Raw genomic sequence first — 12,270 nt, 5'->3', positions numbered from 1 at the left:
CAGGATCCCTTCCGGTTAACTCACAAATCGGCAGCCTGCAATTAGACTGATTTTTTAGACTCATCTTTCTACTGTGGTGAGAGAGCAATCTGTAATATTGCATCCACTCAATTCCTCACTGCAGCTCCCCCTTCCCGGTCTCCCTGATCCCGGGTACTTTGTTTTCTGGGTCTTCACCCTTTTCCTTCAATACCCCCTGCAAGCCATCCTCAGTGGCTCTCCGCCGTACCGACCCAAAAGATACTGAAAGTCATCAATACGATTAACCTTGTCGGCGCGTGTGCTCAGACGAAAACATTTTTTTGTCTCAAACTATCCCTCTTTATATGGCAAGGTATCATCTTTTCCCCATGTGCTTGTTTTTAAACCAAAATTCCTTAACTCTATGTGCCGAACTTTGAAACGCTAATGCTTATGGCACTCGCAGGTCTTCTACAGACGTGCGCTTCTCGCAGGGATCACCAGGCCACGTGCTATTTAGCATATGCACTCTTTGGCACAGGAGCGAAGAAAGCACCGTATATAGTCTAGGAGAGCAGAGCAAAGCTCAAAGTCACTGGACACTAGTCATCTTTTTGTATGGATGTGAGCCGCTCAGTTCTGTGGCGCCATGTTACTGGGCACTCTCGGTTACGGCATGTTTGTGGGAGTCCAAATAGGAAAGGGCGATGAGAGGCCGGAGGAGGAGACAGCAACTAACTGAGATTCCTGAACTTATTATTCAGAAAGAGGGTAGCAGGAAATTGAGAAGACATGAGGAAACAAAACAGGGTCACCCATAATTTTGTTCGTAAATACCCATCATGCACCCCTCCCCTTGTTTTCAAGTCGAAAAGTTGAGCGGAATTGACGGTAAACTTGAACAAAATGTTTCTGTCTACGGCGACGTGACCTCCAGCATGCCTGTCTCAACATTTACTGCGCGATCCAGCAACCTCTGACATGTGGTCTCACTTCTGGTTAGCTGGAACCTGTTCCGCTCTACTTCTCTTCCACCTGTATCCGGTCCTAAAAAGACCATTTATTCTTCATCAGAGAATTCAACGTATATTTAGACCTCTAACCCTAGTGAAACTACACCAGAAAAACGTGTCTCCACTTTATCTCCAACCCCTTCCCCTCTTTCGCGGACCGGGAGCTTTGTCAGACCAAGCCACTTTGAAAAGGTTTAAACTCAGACATCCGTTGTCCTTTGATTTCCTTCACGCTCTATGTGAGTCCACTGGTCCCACAGGATACACGACTTGACTTCTTTCATTCTCCGCTCTCCAGACTAATCTTGCAGCAAAGTGAAAGTCCTGGCCACTCGACCACCTGCCGCTCGACCCCATGCCCAATCCTCCTCTTCCCCGAAGACAATCTCTGGAAGACTTTAATCCTCTATTCCTCCCTAAAACAGTCAACTACTCCCTGACCACGGGCTCTGTCCATCGGACTGCAAACTGGCTAGAGAGTTGCTCTCCTCCTCAAGAAACCAACACTCAACTCATCTGATGTTGCAAACTACAGACCTGTATCTCCTTTTCTTTCCAAAAAACATTTTGAAGGCTATGCCATCAACTCTCTCTCTCGTTATCTCCAGAACGTTCTGTTGCCACTTCCTGTCTACTTGGCCCTTTCCCACCCCTGAATGGAAGGGCAGCACCGGTCAGTGCCAGTCTAACTCTTTTTACCTTTGCCTCCTGGCACCATACGACCAAATTGTGTGAACCAGCCTTCCCCCCTGAGCAAATGCACAGACAGCGGTTTTCCCTCGCCCACATGTTATATCAAAAAGCAACTCCAGAAACCGCTACGCCTCTTCAAAGAGTATGTTAATAATAACAACTCACCCACTCAACTCCTCTACTCTCATTCGTTGTTTTCTTTGAATTCAAGAAACCACTATATATAAATGCATGTAATTAACTCCATGTACCATTATTACACAGAGAATCAAGACAAATTTTATGCCTCACTCCTTCTCTGCTTATTGCTAAATACTATTAATAAACTTTTTCTGTGTGTATAAGTCTGTCTCAAATACTCTGAACGACAGGTGAAGAGAACCGACGACACACGACTGCCATGCCCCTTTACGACAACGATAAGAGCACTTTCCTGACCAACGTTTTCAAAAGATGGCCTAGAAATGTACACGTTTTTGTGGCTCTTGTAGGACATCACTGCCACCATCGATAATGGTGGCTGACTACAATTAATAATAATGGAATAATATATATGTGCTAGATTAATAACATACGCGCCTGACACTAACTAGCAGGAAAGGATATGAACAAAAAATGTGCACTACATTGACAGGCCCCGTGACGTGGCCTACATGCAGCTGCATCTGTCTTGTGATCTCAAAGAAATCCACCCATTCCGCAGACAACGCCACGATCTAGCTTCAACTCTGGTGACCGCTCATTAGGCTGTACACACACACGTTTCGTGCGGCAGTGTATGGATGTGTTCATTGAAGAAGGGAATAAGTGAATTGGCACAGGTCCATATTACGGCAATTGTCTATTTGCATAGACCTACTGGCAGGCTCTGGGCTTGTTTTATAACCGACCGGTCGTGTAGACGTACAGGTGGCAGTAGAGAGATACACTGGTCCGTCAATGGGCAATAATAGAATCCTTGCTCCGATGACATTTTGCCTACAAGCAAAAAATCTTCTTTTTGGATTAGGTTCATTTCTATGTTTTTGGTATGTTGGGGGCGAGGTATTGACGGTGGCTACTGATATTCAGTGGTGTTGCTTCGCTCACAACTGGCCGAGCAGTAAAAATGGGAAATGTTGATGGTCACTTAACAAGGGAAAAGCTCTAGAACAGTCTCGAAATGGTTCGACCTAGAGAGTCTACAGAATGTTATAAAAAAATCTTGGAAGACCAGTTATGTTGTTTGAACTATAGAAGTGTTCCATGTCATTTGGTGGGGCACAGGACAATAGAAAGCCAAAACAAAAGGAGCAAGGCCCCGTTTTACTCTGGGCCACCTCTGTGCACCTTTCCATCCACAATGCTACTCAATACTGTGTAGCCCTGCGCTGCAGCCATAAGAATTTATAGCTCTCTTTGCCAGGGAATAGGATATTGGACATGGTCTTTTTTAACAGAAATAGGGCTATCTCTGTATACACCCGCCTCCTTGCACAGAAAAACAATTGCCATTGGCTCATAGTAGCACTAATAAGCGAAATAATTCCACAATTCGAACCTTAAAGGCACACCTGTTCATTTGAAATGCATCCCGGTTGGGACTACCTTATGAGGCTGGGTTGAGAGAATTGACCAAGAGTGGTGCAAAGTTAACTCAATGCAAAAGAGGGCGGCGACTTTGAAGAACTCAAATATTTTTTGGATTTGCTTTACAAGCCTTTTTGGTTACTACATGATCTCCATCGTAAATACAAGAAAAACCTTTGAATGACGTCAGGTTGCCAAACGTTTTTGACTGGTATACTGAAAGTTATATTAGTAAACAAAATCTTATTTTTTAAAATTAAAAATGAAAAGTTTAATGTCTTGAGGTCATTAGGGTTATGTCAACCCTTTATGGCATCAGCCTACAAGCCCCTCAACTGAGTCCACTACAAGTTGCAATTTGGACTGGCCCACCTAAGGTTATTAAGATTGCTTTGTGGATTAACAACTCATTATTGCACACTAGAGTTAAGTCACATTTTTACCGTATTTAGCTCCTTTGCCATAAAATAAATGGGTTGAATACTTATTGACTCAAAACATCTCAAGCTTTTCAATTTTGTTACGGAAATTTGGTAAATAAGCGTGTATCTAAAAACATACTTTCTCGAACTTTCAACCATTATGCTACGCCGGTTATCTGTGTTTGTCAGTGCCAGTGGCCCTCACGGCTCAAAAAATTCCAGGCTGTAAATTAAACAAAAATGTCAAGTGGGTGTGAAAACGCCTGGATTAGCCAGCACACGGTATAGTGCAATTGACGATTATCATCCCCACCAAGGAAACTTTGTACGGATGTGACATACCACAGACTCAGAAATGGCAAAATAAATCCAGATGGTACCTGTTAACTCAGAGCATGCCGCTGACAGAACTGCAAGGGTCTCTCACTGACATCTTAATTAACCTATCCCTGACCCGGTCCTGTATTTAACACAACGACCTATGTTTACCAAGCTAGCATCACCAATATGTCCCGTGCCCAAGAAACGCCAAAGGTAACTCCCTGCCCTACCATGGCTAGTCGCCCAGCAGCACTCGCAACATCTATAGCCATGAAATGGCCTTTGAAAGGCTGGTCAAATCGGCTACTCAAACACCAATCATCCCAGACAACCCTGGACCCACCAATTCACATACCATAGGGCCTGTGCTGGTAAACCGGTTTTTACAATATTAACCGGTAATTGATGCAGGTTCTGCCGCCATAAGATCCGCACGGTACTTCGTATTTGCAACGGGGGTCCACAGGTGGTTTGAGGTTTTTTTTTTAATCTAGCTGCTTCACATTTCTATAGGTATAATCTTTAGTGGCTAATTCAGACTATGTCATTTGTATTGGTTAAATGTGGATACACGCAGCTAGTGGTGGTTAAACTCTCCCATTTTTCCGTTTTATTTCCATAGCTTTTTAGCCCTAAATACCCTCCGGCGTCAACCTTCTACTCCGGCCGCCTCAATCTTATTCTCGGTGTGCTACCATGTTTTTTTTCGGAGATGACGCCGGCTGCGCCGCTTGGGTGGCTACCACACTTACCCCCTCTTAGTATCGAACAGGAGGCGCCGTCTACTCTTGCTACTGAGTCAGTCCTGTTGCTCTGTCTCCAGTCTCACTTCCGCTTTTAGAAAACTAAAGCTCGACTTTCAGAGTTAACGCGGCGGACAGGATTTGATATAAACAATTAGTGTGTGTGCAGTGCCTTTCTTGGTCGAATACCCAAAAGACCAGAACTCCAGCAAACCCAGACATGACCAGGGAAAGGACTCTTGGGGTCCTGTCTGTGTCAGTCAAGACGCTCACATACAATTTCGGATATCGCGATATTTTTTTGGATAGAAGAAATTACAACACACTTGTATGCAGATGTCATTCAGCGTAGCATCTGTTTTACTGTTGATCCGACTTCAACAAGATTCCAATATTCCATTGCTCAACGATCAGGTCACACTTTGGCTTGTTTTCGTGAAAGTCCATCCACTTCGTCGCATTCATGAACTGTGTAGAATGTTTTATCCCCTCTTTATGCCACCGCCCTCCAAGGAAGCCTCTTGTTCTATCCTGAATCCACTTACATAACGCAATGTGGTGTCAATATTTTCTTGTAGTGTCAGGCCTCCTATGCTAATCTCCTGCGTACCGCCAGCAGGCCACAATCCAATCAGCCCCTGTTTGTTTTTGTTCAACTTAAACTGTTTGTACTTTGTTGTCCATGAAATGCGACTCCCTCTCTCCCTGGCTTGATAAAGTGTTGCACTCGTCTTTTCTCTCCTCCTCCTCTTGTCTGTTTTCTCCGGGGCGGGTTGTGTTCCCGGTAGCAGTGAAGGAGGGTAAATGGAGACAAGCCCAGTGTCTGGTCTCTAGTCGGACAAGTCTGCCATGTCAACAAGCTGGAAGATGTTCCGGATGACAGAGTCTTGTTGAAACAGCCTCGCTCTGCACAGAGGCTGGGCCTACGCGAACACACCACACAACCACCACACACACACACACCACACACACACACACACACACACACCACACACACACACACACCACACACACACACACACACACACACAACACACACAACACACACACACACCCACACACACACAACACACACACACACACTAAGGAAGTAGCATCATATAAGTACCCTACACTCTTAATGACTAGATCTCCACACCTGTGCAGTTCAGGAAGCAATATACCCATCCAACACAATGTCATGGTTCCTTTTGATATACCATGATTCTGATTTCAGGGTTTATTTCATACTGTGACTAGAATATGTATTGGCAGGAGTGGCATTCCTTCAGATGACTTATTTCTCCCTGGCCTAACCCAACATCAGCCACCGTAAGCAATCTGTAGGATTTGTAATGGTGTGGCCAGTCACGGCGAGCCGCTAATGTATTTCATGCTTGTTTAAGATGTTGGATATGCCGCCCCACCTCACAAAGTTCACAAAGGTGCATTGTGATGTGTTCCTTATTACCTCTCTGCATTAAGTCTAAACACAGGCTGTGGAATGAGGGGGGGTGGGGGGGGATGAGGGGAGTGGGAGATATGGCTGACATATGTTTCTATAGTCTGTCTCTCTCCTCTTTGCAGTGATCTCTGCACGCCTATTCATGTAGCAGGGGGGAGCGCCTGTGTAAACATTCTAGTTTCTCCCTCCGTTTCGCATAATAGTTGCCTGAATTCATTTCTCCTGACCTGGCTATCTGAAACCAATTACACCATATCCATTTGGGCTGAATCTTATTTTCCTAAGGATCCCTGAGTCCACAGTCGGTGGAGCCGTGCGCGTGTGTGTGTGTGTGTGTGTGTGTTTATTTTTTTTGTCTTCTATCCTCGGCGATGGATATCAACATCAAATATGCCGTTCTGAGTGCCTGGTTATTTATGTTAGAGCCAGAGCTCTTTCGCAGGCCCCTTTACAGCCGTCTCAAGAATGTGCGACATTGTTCTGTTTATACAGCGTGTGCATTAACAGACAGGAGATGTCATTTTCCGTGCATAGCAACCCAGGTTAAATAGGCGGACAGCTCTGTATGTTTTGTCTGCGCGCCGCACGGGCTCTTCAGATTACTTTTCTTGACATGCCTGCTTTGGGTAGTCAGGCTGGGAAGAGAGGCGGAGAGAGCTCTGTGTGTGTGGAGCTAGGCCAAGTCTATAATCGATGCTGAAAATGGATGGCTGCTTTCCCCAGCAATGACTGAATATTCAGAAATACTGACRGAAAGGGAAACGTAACCTCGGCTACACCGGTGACGTTTCTGTCAGTTTCAGCTGCTTCCGAAAGCGGGGCTGTGTTGATACGGAGTGCGTGAGAAAAGTACCAATTCTAGATTGTGACCAGAGTTCACCTCTAATAAGCTTGAATAGAGTTGAGCTGTACACTCCCAGTCGCAAAACGCTGTCAGAGCCGATATTGAAAACACCATTAAAATGGCTCATTCCCTGTCCTGTTCTCCTCCTCTTTACTTCTGACCCTTGTGTTGTATTGAGTGATTTTCTTGTCTTTATTTTCTACAGTTCAACAGAAAACAGTCAGTATTGATTCCAAGGACAGAGAMACATTTCCTCCTGCTGCCAATTGTTGTGCTGCATCCATCAGCCATGTATCTAGGCTTCCCAGCCTGCCTGATTCACACTACAGGGACAAACCAACCCGAGCCACTCGGTATGGTTCTGTTTGGCACTGTATTGTGAATCAGGCATCAGTGCTGGACTTGAGTGGGGTTTCGGGAAAGTAGCCCAAAATTCACTGTCAAAATTAGATTCATTGGGGCCACATTTTAATACTGCACTGATTTCCTGGAAGTCTCGATGCTGGGAAAGTTGTTTTGTCTTCACATTTGCTCCGTCACACAAACGCAAACATCATTTCAAATCTGAACTCCATTTTGTAATTTCTCCTCATTCTGAAAGCCCAAAACAAAGCGTAGAACGTCTGACAGGCGGTATCAGATTTAGTACTGCCAGCCCTGGTAGATTTTACATTTAAGTCATTTAGCAGACGCTCTTATCCAGAGCGACTTACAAATTGGAAAGTTCATACATATTCATCCTGGTCCCCCCGTGGGAATTGAACCCACAACCCTGGCGTTGCAAGCGCCATGCTCTACCAACTGAGCCACATGGTAGATGTTGGCGATTTTTTTTTTCTCCCTCCCCTTCTGTCTCTTGAGTGTCTTGTGAAGTTTAAGGCCATGGCTCACCACACTGGTGGGTTTCAGCTGAGACTGAGACTGAATCTGAGGCTCGTCTTTCTGAGGTAGACGGATCAATGCAAGTTAGAACCCAGCGTCACTGCATCGTGTTTGTTTACTTTGGTTCAGAAACGTCTGGCTCCTGTGAGCCTCCAGCAGACAGACTGTGGCAGCCCCAGCCCTCCCCGGCCCCAGCCCCCTTGCTCTGTCTTTTCATAATTGATCAGGGGGGTGGCTGCCGTCCCAGAGGGTTAAGACGTGGCATCCCTCTCTCTATCTCCCTCCATCTCACTCTTGTCCCTCTCTCTCTCCCCCTCTCTCTCTCTCTCTCTCTCGTCTCCCTCTCTCTTCTTCCCCCCTGTTTGCTCAGCATCTCAATGTACTAGTTCAAACATTGTTCACACCAGCTGGCAGTGCAGTGCCATATGCACATCCTGTCAAAGCAGCTGTTGTCATGGATACTGGCAAGCAGCAGGAAAATAAAACAAGGCCCCATGATTCTCAGGGAGGAAGAAGTGTCACTCTCCGTCTGAAGGAGAGGTGTTTTTTCCCCCATATTCCTCTTATCCTTCTCCTTCACTCGAAAATAAACACCTGTGAAAGGGTTGTGTTGTTTTTGTGTTTTTAACTGGGTGCTCCTGGTTTTTGTTTTTCTACAGTATGCTGCTGCCAGCTGCTCTGAATGGTCTTTCTGACATATTGACTTTCATCAGTTGTAGCCTTGAAGCAGAGGAGTAGGTAGCCATTGTACCTATGAGTTTTGTACTTGTCAGACACAGAGTACATTGCATGGGCTTCGGCTCCATCCTCTCATCTCACCCTGAACGTGTCTGGGAAATCACGCCTGTCTATAAATCTATCAGTCGTGTCTCGATGTTGATGATAGATGTTTMACATTTTATCGTTCTTTCTGCCATATGTAAACAGCATGTGAGCCAATTTCATCTGACAGGGAGAGGGCTTTTTTCTCTCTCGCTCTCTCTCGCTCTCTCTCGCTCTCTCTCTCTCCCTTCATGTGCATAAGCAGCGTTAATGCATAGTGTTAAACCTGGCTTCCTAGTTAATTCACTCCAAAGGTAATCTGATGTTGATTTTGTCAACTTTAATTACGGGTTGTAGGAACACTCCACATCGCCTGCCTCTACTTCAAATTGATATTATGAATATGCAAATGGACTAGTAATTTGCCGAGAAGTGGGTATTTCAGTTGAGCACACACTAGACAGGTCAATTCCTACTGACGCTCCGCCTTGCTTTTTTTTTCTCCAACCGCCTCTTCAAGGGTGCTTTAGACAAACTGTATTTATCCTTGATCATGGCTCTGTGTGAATTATCACAAAAATGGATCTCTGGCGTGTTATAAGCCATGTCAGAGAGTGTCGCCCGAAAATATTGGATAATATTTCTTGACAGATTTCGGCTAGTTTAATAGCTTTTCTTCATATTTTCAGGTGTTCTGCTTGGTTGTCATCCCAAAGAAATCTAATGTTTTGCTTTTTTCTCTTTGTCTCTCTCTTCTGTCCCCCCCTTCTCTTTCTCTCCCCCTCTCTCTCTACCCCCTCTCTATCTCTCCCTGCTCTCTCTCTCTCTCCCCCTGTTCTCTCTCTCCCTATCCGTGTTCTCTTCTCTCTCTCTCCAGGCCCTACAAGCAGCGAGACAATTACTCTTACAACAGCCAGGCAGTGGCCTGAAATCTCCAAAGAACAACGACAAACAGCGTCCACTGCAGGTGAGCAGCATGGTCACTAATCTCTTAAATCCATCCATAATACATGCTGTCTCGGAAAGAAGATTTCCTCTGCTCCACAAGTGTGTTTGATTTGGCATTGCAATTCTGGAACCTGTCATTGGAATTCGCAAACCTGGGACAGCCTGTCCTCAGAGCAAAGCAAGCTGTTTTATACACAAAGAAACAAATCGATTTGTCAGCCTCTGTTTTTCCAACTTTCGGTGGTCAAATCTCCACACATTGTCTTTATTTTTTATATCTTTCACCAGATGTAATAGAATTAGGGTGGGTGTTAAAGACGATAAAGTATTATGAAGTATTTTTTCTTTGTGTGAAGATAAAGGTTATTGTATGGAATGAAACACAACGATATTTGCAAGTCAAAGAAGCAGGAAGTGAAACATCAATGATCTCAACACTTTTCTCCAGTTGATCCGTAGTATTGCAACGCCGCCAGATCCAGAGGTGACTTATTTGCCCAACACGTCCCGATTGAATCCAGGGGTTGTTAAAAGGCAGCTCATTTGCCTTACTGATCCATAGCTACTGTCTATTTCTGTTGGTCAGTGATTTGGATAAAGGTCACAGTCATACTCTCCATCATCTGCTCTTTTCTTCCTTCCCTCCTCCTCTTATTCCCTCCTTTATTCCTGTTTATTCCTTCTCTCCATCCACAGTCACACAGGATCTATCACTCCGCTCATTTAGTCAACAATGAGACGGTTATTTGCTATGCTAGCTTCATGGTTATGTAAGCCCCTTGACATCTGCGACTGCTTCTCAAGTTTTCGTTTTTTTGGGGCGGGGAGGGTTAAAATTGAAGTGTGAGAGTGTGTGCCCTCCACTCAGCTAATAAATGCTATCAAGGAGCACTGGTTTACCTCATTACTACCCCTGTGCATTTAATGAGAGATGGGGGGAAAATTGGTGTTAACCTCATCGTTAATATTTTTCACATAGTCTAACAATGGCGACACCTTCAATTGGAGTCACAACCCTGTGTACCTCATTACACGGTGCCGAAAATATAAGGTTCAAGCAATGTGCCGCCCGTCGTCACACTTTCTCTTTCATTTAAATCATTCAAATCGAGAAAATGTGTCTGTGTCGAGAAATGTTCATATTATCTCGCATATTCATTCGTGGATCATTTTTCTTTTGTGTTTGGTGCAAAGAAATTAGCATTACTGGCAGTTTGAAGATATTCATTGTTTATCATACAAAAGGCGCTCTATTCTCTATTTCTATACAGTATCGTTAGGTCCATAGCATTTCACCAGTTGGGTGTACTGCGTAGAGAAAATAATGGGTTTCACAACCCTGTGAGTGATCTGCAAATTGCTGTACTTCTGCAATACTTGTGAGGAGTGGAGAATAGTATTGGCTGGGAGTAAGTCTCTGTGATAGCACTAACAGCTGGTCTATGACTGATCCACGGGCTCTAATAACAGCAGAGAATGGTAAATATTGAATATTTACATTTGCTTACTCCCATCCTCCTCATGTTAGCGATATGAATCAATATGAATCGGGGGCCTTGTGAGCAGCGTGTAGTGACTCTAGTTAATCCATCTGTTAATCCATCCTTTATTGATGTCTTCACCTCTTTGTTTTTAATGTCCAGACTGAAAGTCTTTGTAGAGAGGTAGTAGCATAGGGGCAGGTGTATATCAACTCAATGCCACTGGGTTGCTTTGGTTTCGTCACTTTAGCTGTATGATTTTATTTCTGAATCCACCATTTTGACTTGTCTTTCTATTGTTGTTATTTTATATTTTATCATTTAAAACGCACACTCACTCAATAATGTAACTATTCAGGGCCCACATCGCCCAAGAGATTCGTAATAACACTGTCAAATGTTCATATGGAACGCTTTTATGGAACGGTATCGCCTATCTTCTCGTTGAGTTTACCTAACACTCTTTATTTACCTGGATTACAAGGCCGGAAAAGCTCCAGAACTCCCACGCTTCAATAGTACCTGTCTTGATTGAGTCACTAGCAAAACTAGCTGCGTGTGTTCCTCTGCAGGTATCGGAGAAGTTGATCCCCTTGTCTTATTAAAGCAGCTAGAAACATGGAATGGATTAATATTAGTGTGACAGGCCTGCTTACTGCTTATACGCTTCTAAGTCACTGATAAATCCCAGCGTTTTCCGGTATTTAAGAGCAGGGAAGACGATACACTGTAGATGATTTAGTACACAAGCATATAAACGCATCGGCTTGCAATTTTAATTACTTGTATTCACGGCTAAAGGCTCGCGCCTGACTAATTCTATCCGGAGGTTCGTTGCGGTGTTGACGCGGCGGCACAAGCTGCTTTTCCACATTTGCGTAATGTGACAGGTCTATCATTACCCGGTAAGCCCATGGGAGCGCTCAATAAACACCTATTTCTCCCAGTAAATCCCCTCGCCTTCGCCATGCTGCTTACGAGGATTTCCCAAGGCACACAACACCCTCTCGTCTCTGTTCTACTGCTCTACTCTCCCTCTCACTGTGGCAATATTTATCTCCCCGGACGCATTTTATACACTGACATTCAGAATACAATTAAAGAGACGGGCGAGATGACGAATAGGGAAGGGAGGATTACCGAGGCCTTTGCAATCCGACAATTGTTCTCCCGAACCAAGTCAACAT

The 12,270-nt window shown here is 44.6% G+C and overlaps 1 protein-coding gene across 8 annotated transcripts in view; it reads left to right on the top strand.

The window, feature by feature from the left end:
* foxp2 (forkhead box P2) overlaps positions 1 to 12,270 on the top strand; it is a 121,719-nt gene that overhangs the window by 64,793 nt on the left and 44,656 nt on the right. For all 8 annotated transcript variants that reach the window (XM_024136205.2, XM_024136203.2, XM_070438351.1 and 5 more), the window contains one exon: positions 9,532 to 9,621. The gene's annotated coding sequence lies outside the window, so the exon portion shown is untranslated. The remainder of the gene's footprint in view (positions 1 to 9,531; positions 9,622 to 12,270) is intronic.

Source organism: Salvelinus sp. IW2-2015, unplaced genomic scaffold (assembly GCF_002910315.2).
Source record: "Salvelinus sp. IW2-2015 unplaced genomic scaffold, ASM291031v2 Un_scaffold803, whole genome shotgun sequence".
NCBI classification, from domain to species: domain Eukaryota; kingdom Metazoa; phylum Chordata; class Actinopteri; order Salmoniformes; family Salmonidae; genus Salvelinus; species Salvelinus sp. IW2-2015.
Note: the sequence above shows the minus strand (reverse complement) of the source record. Positions and strands in the feature narration are given on the sequence as shown.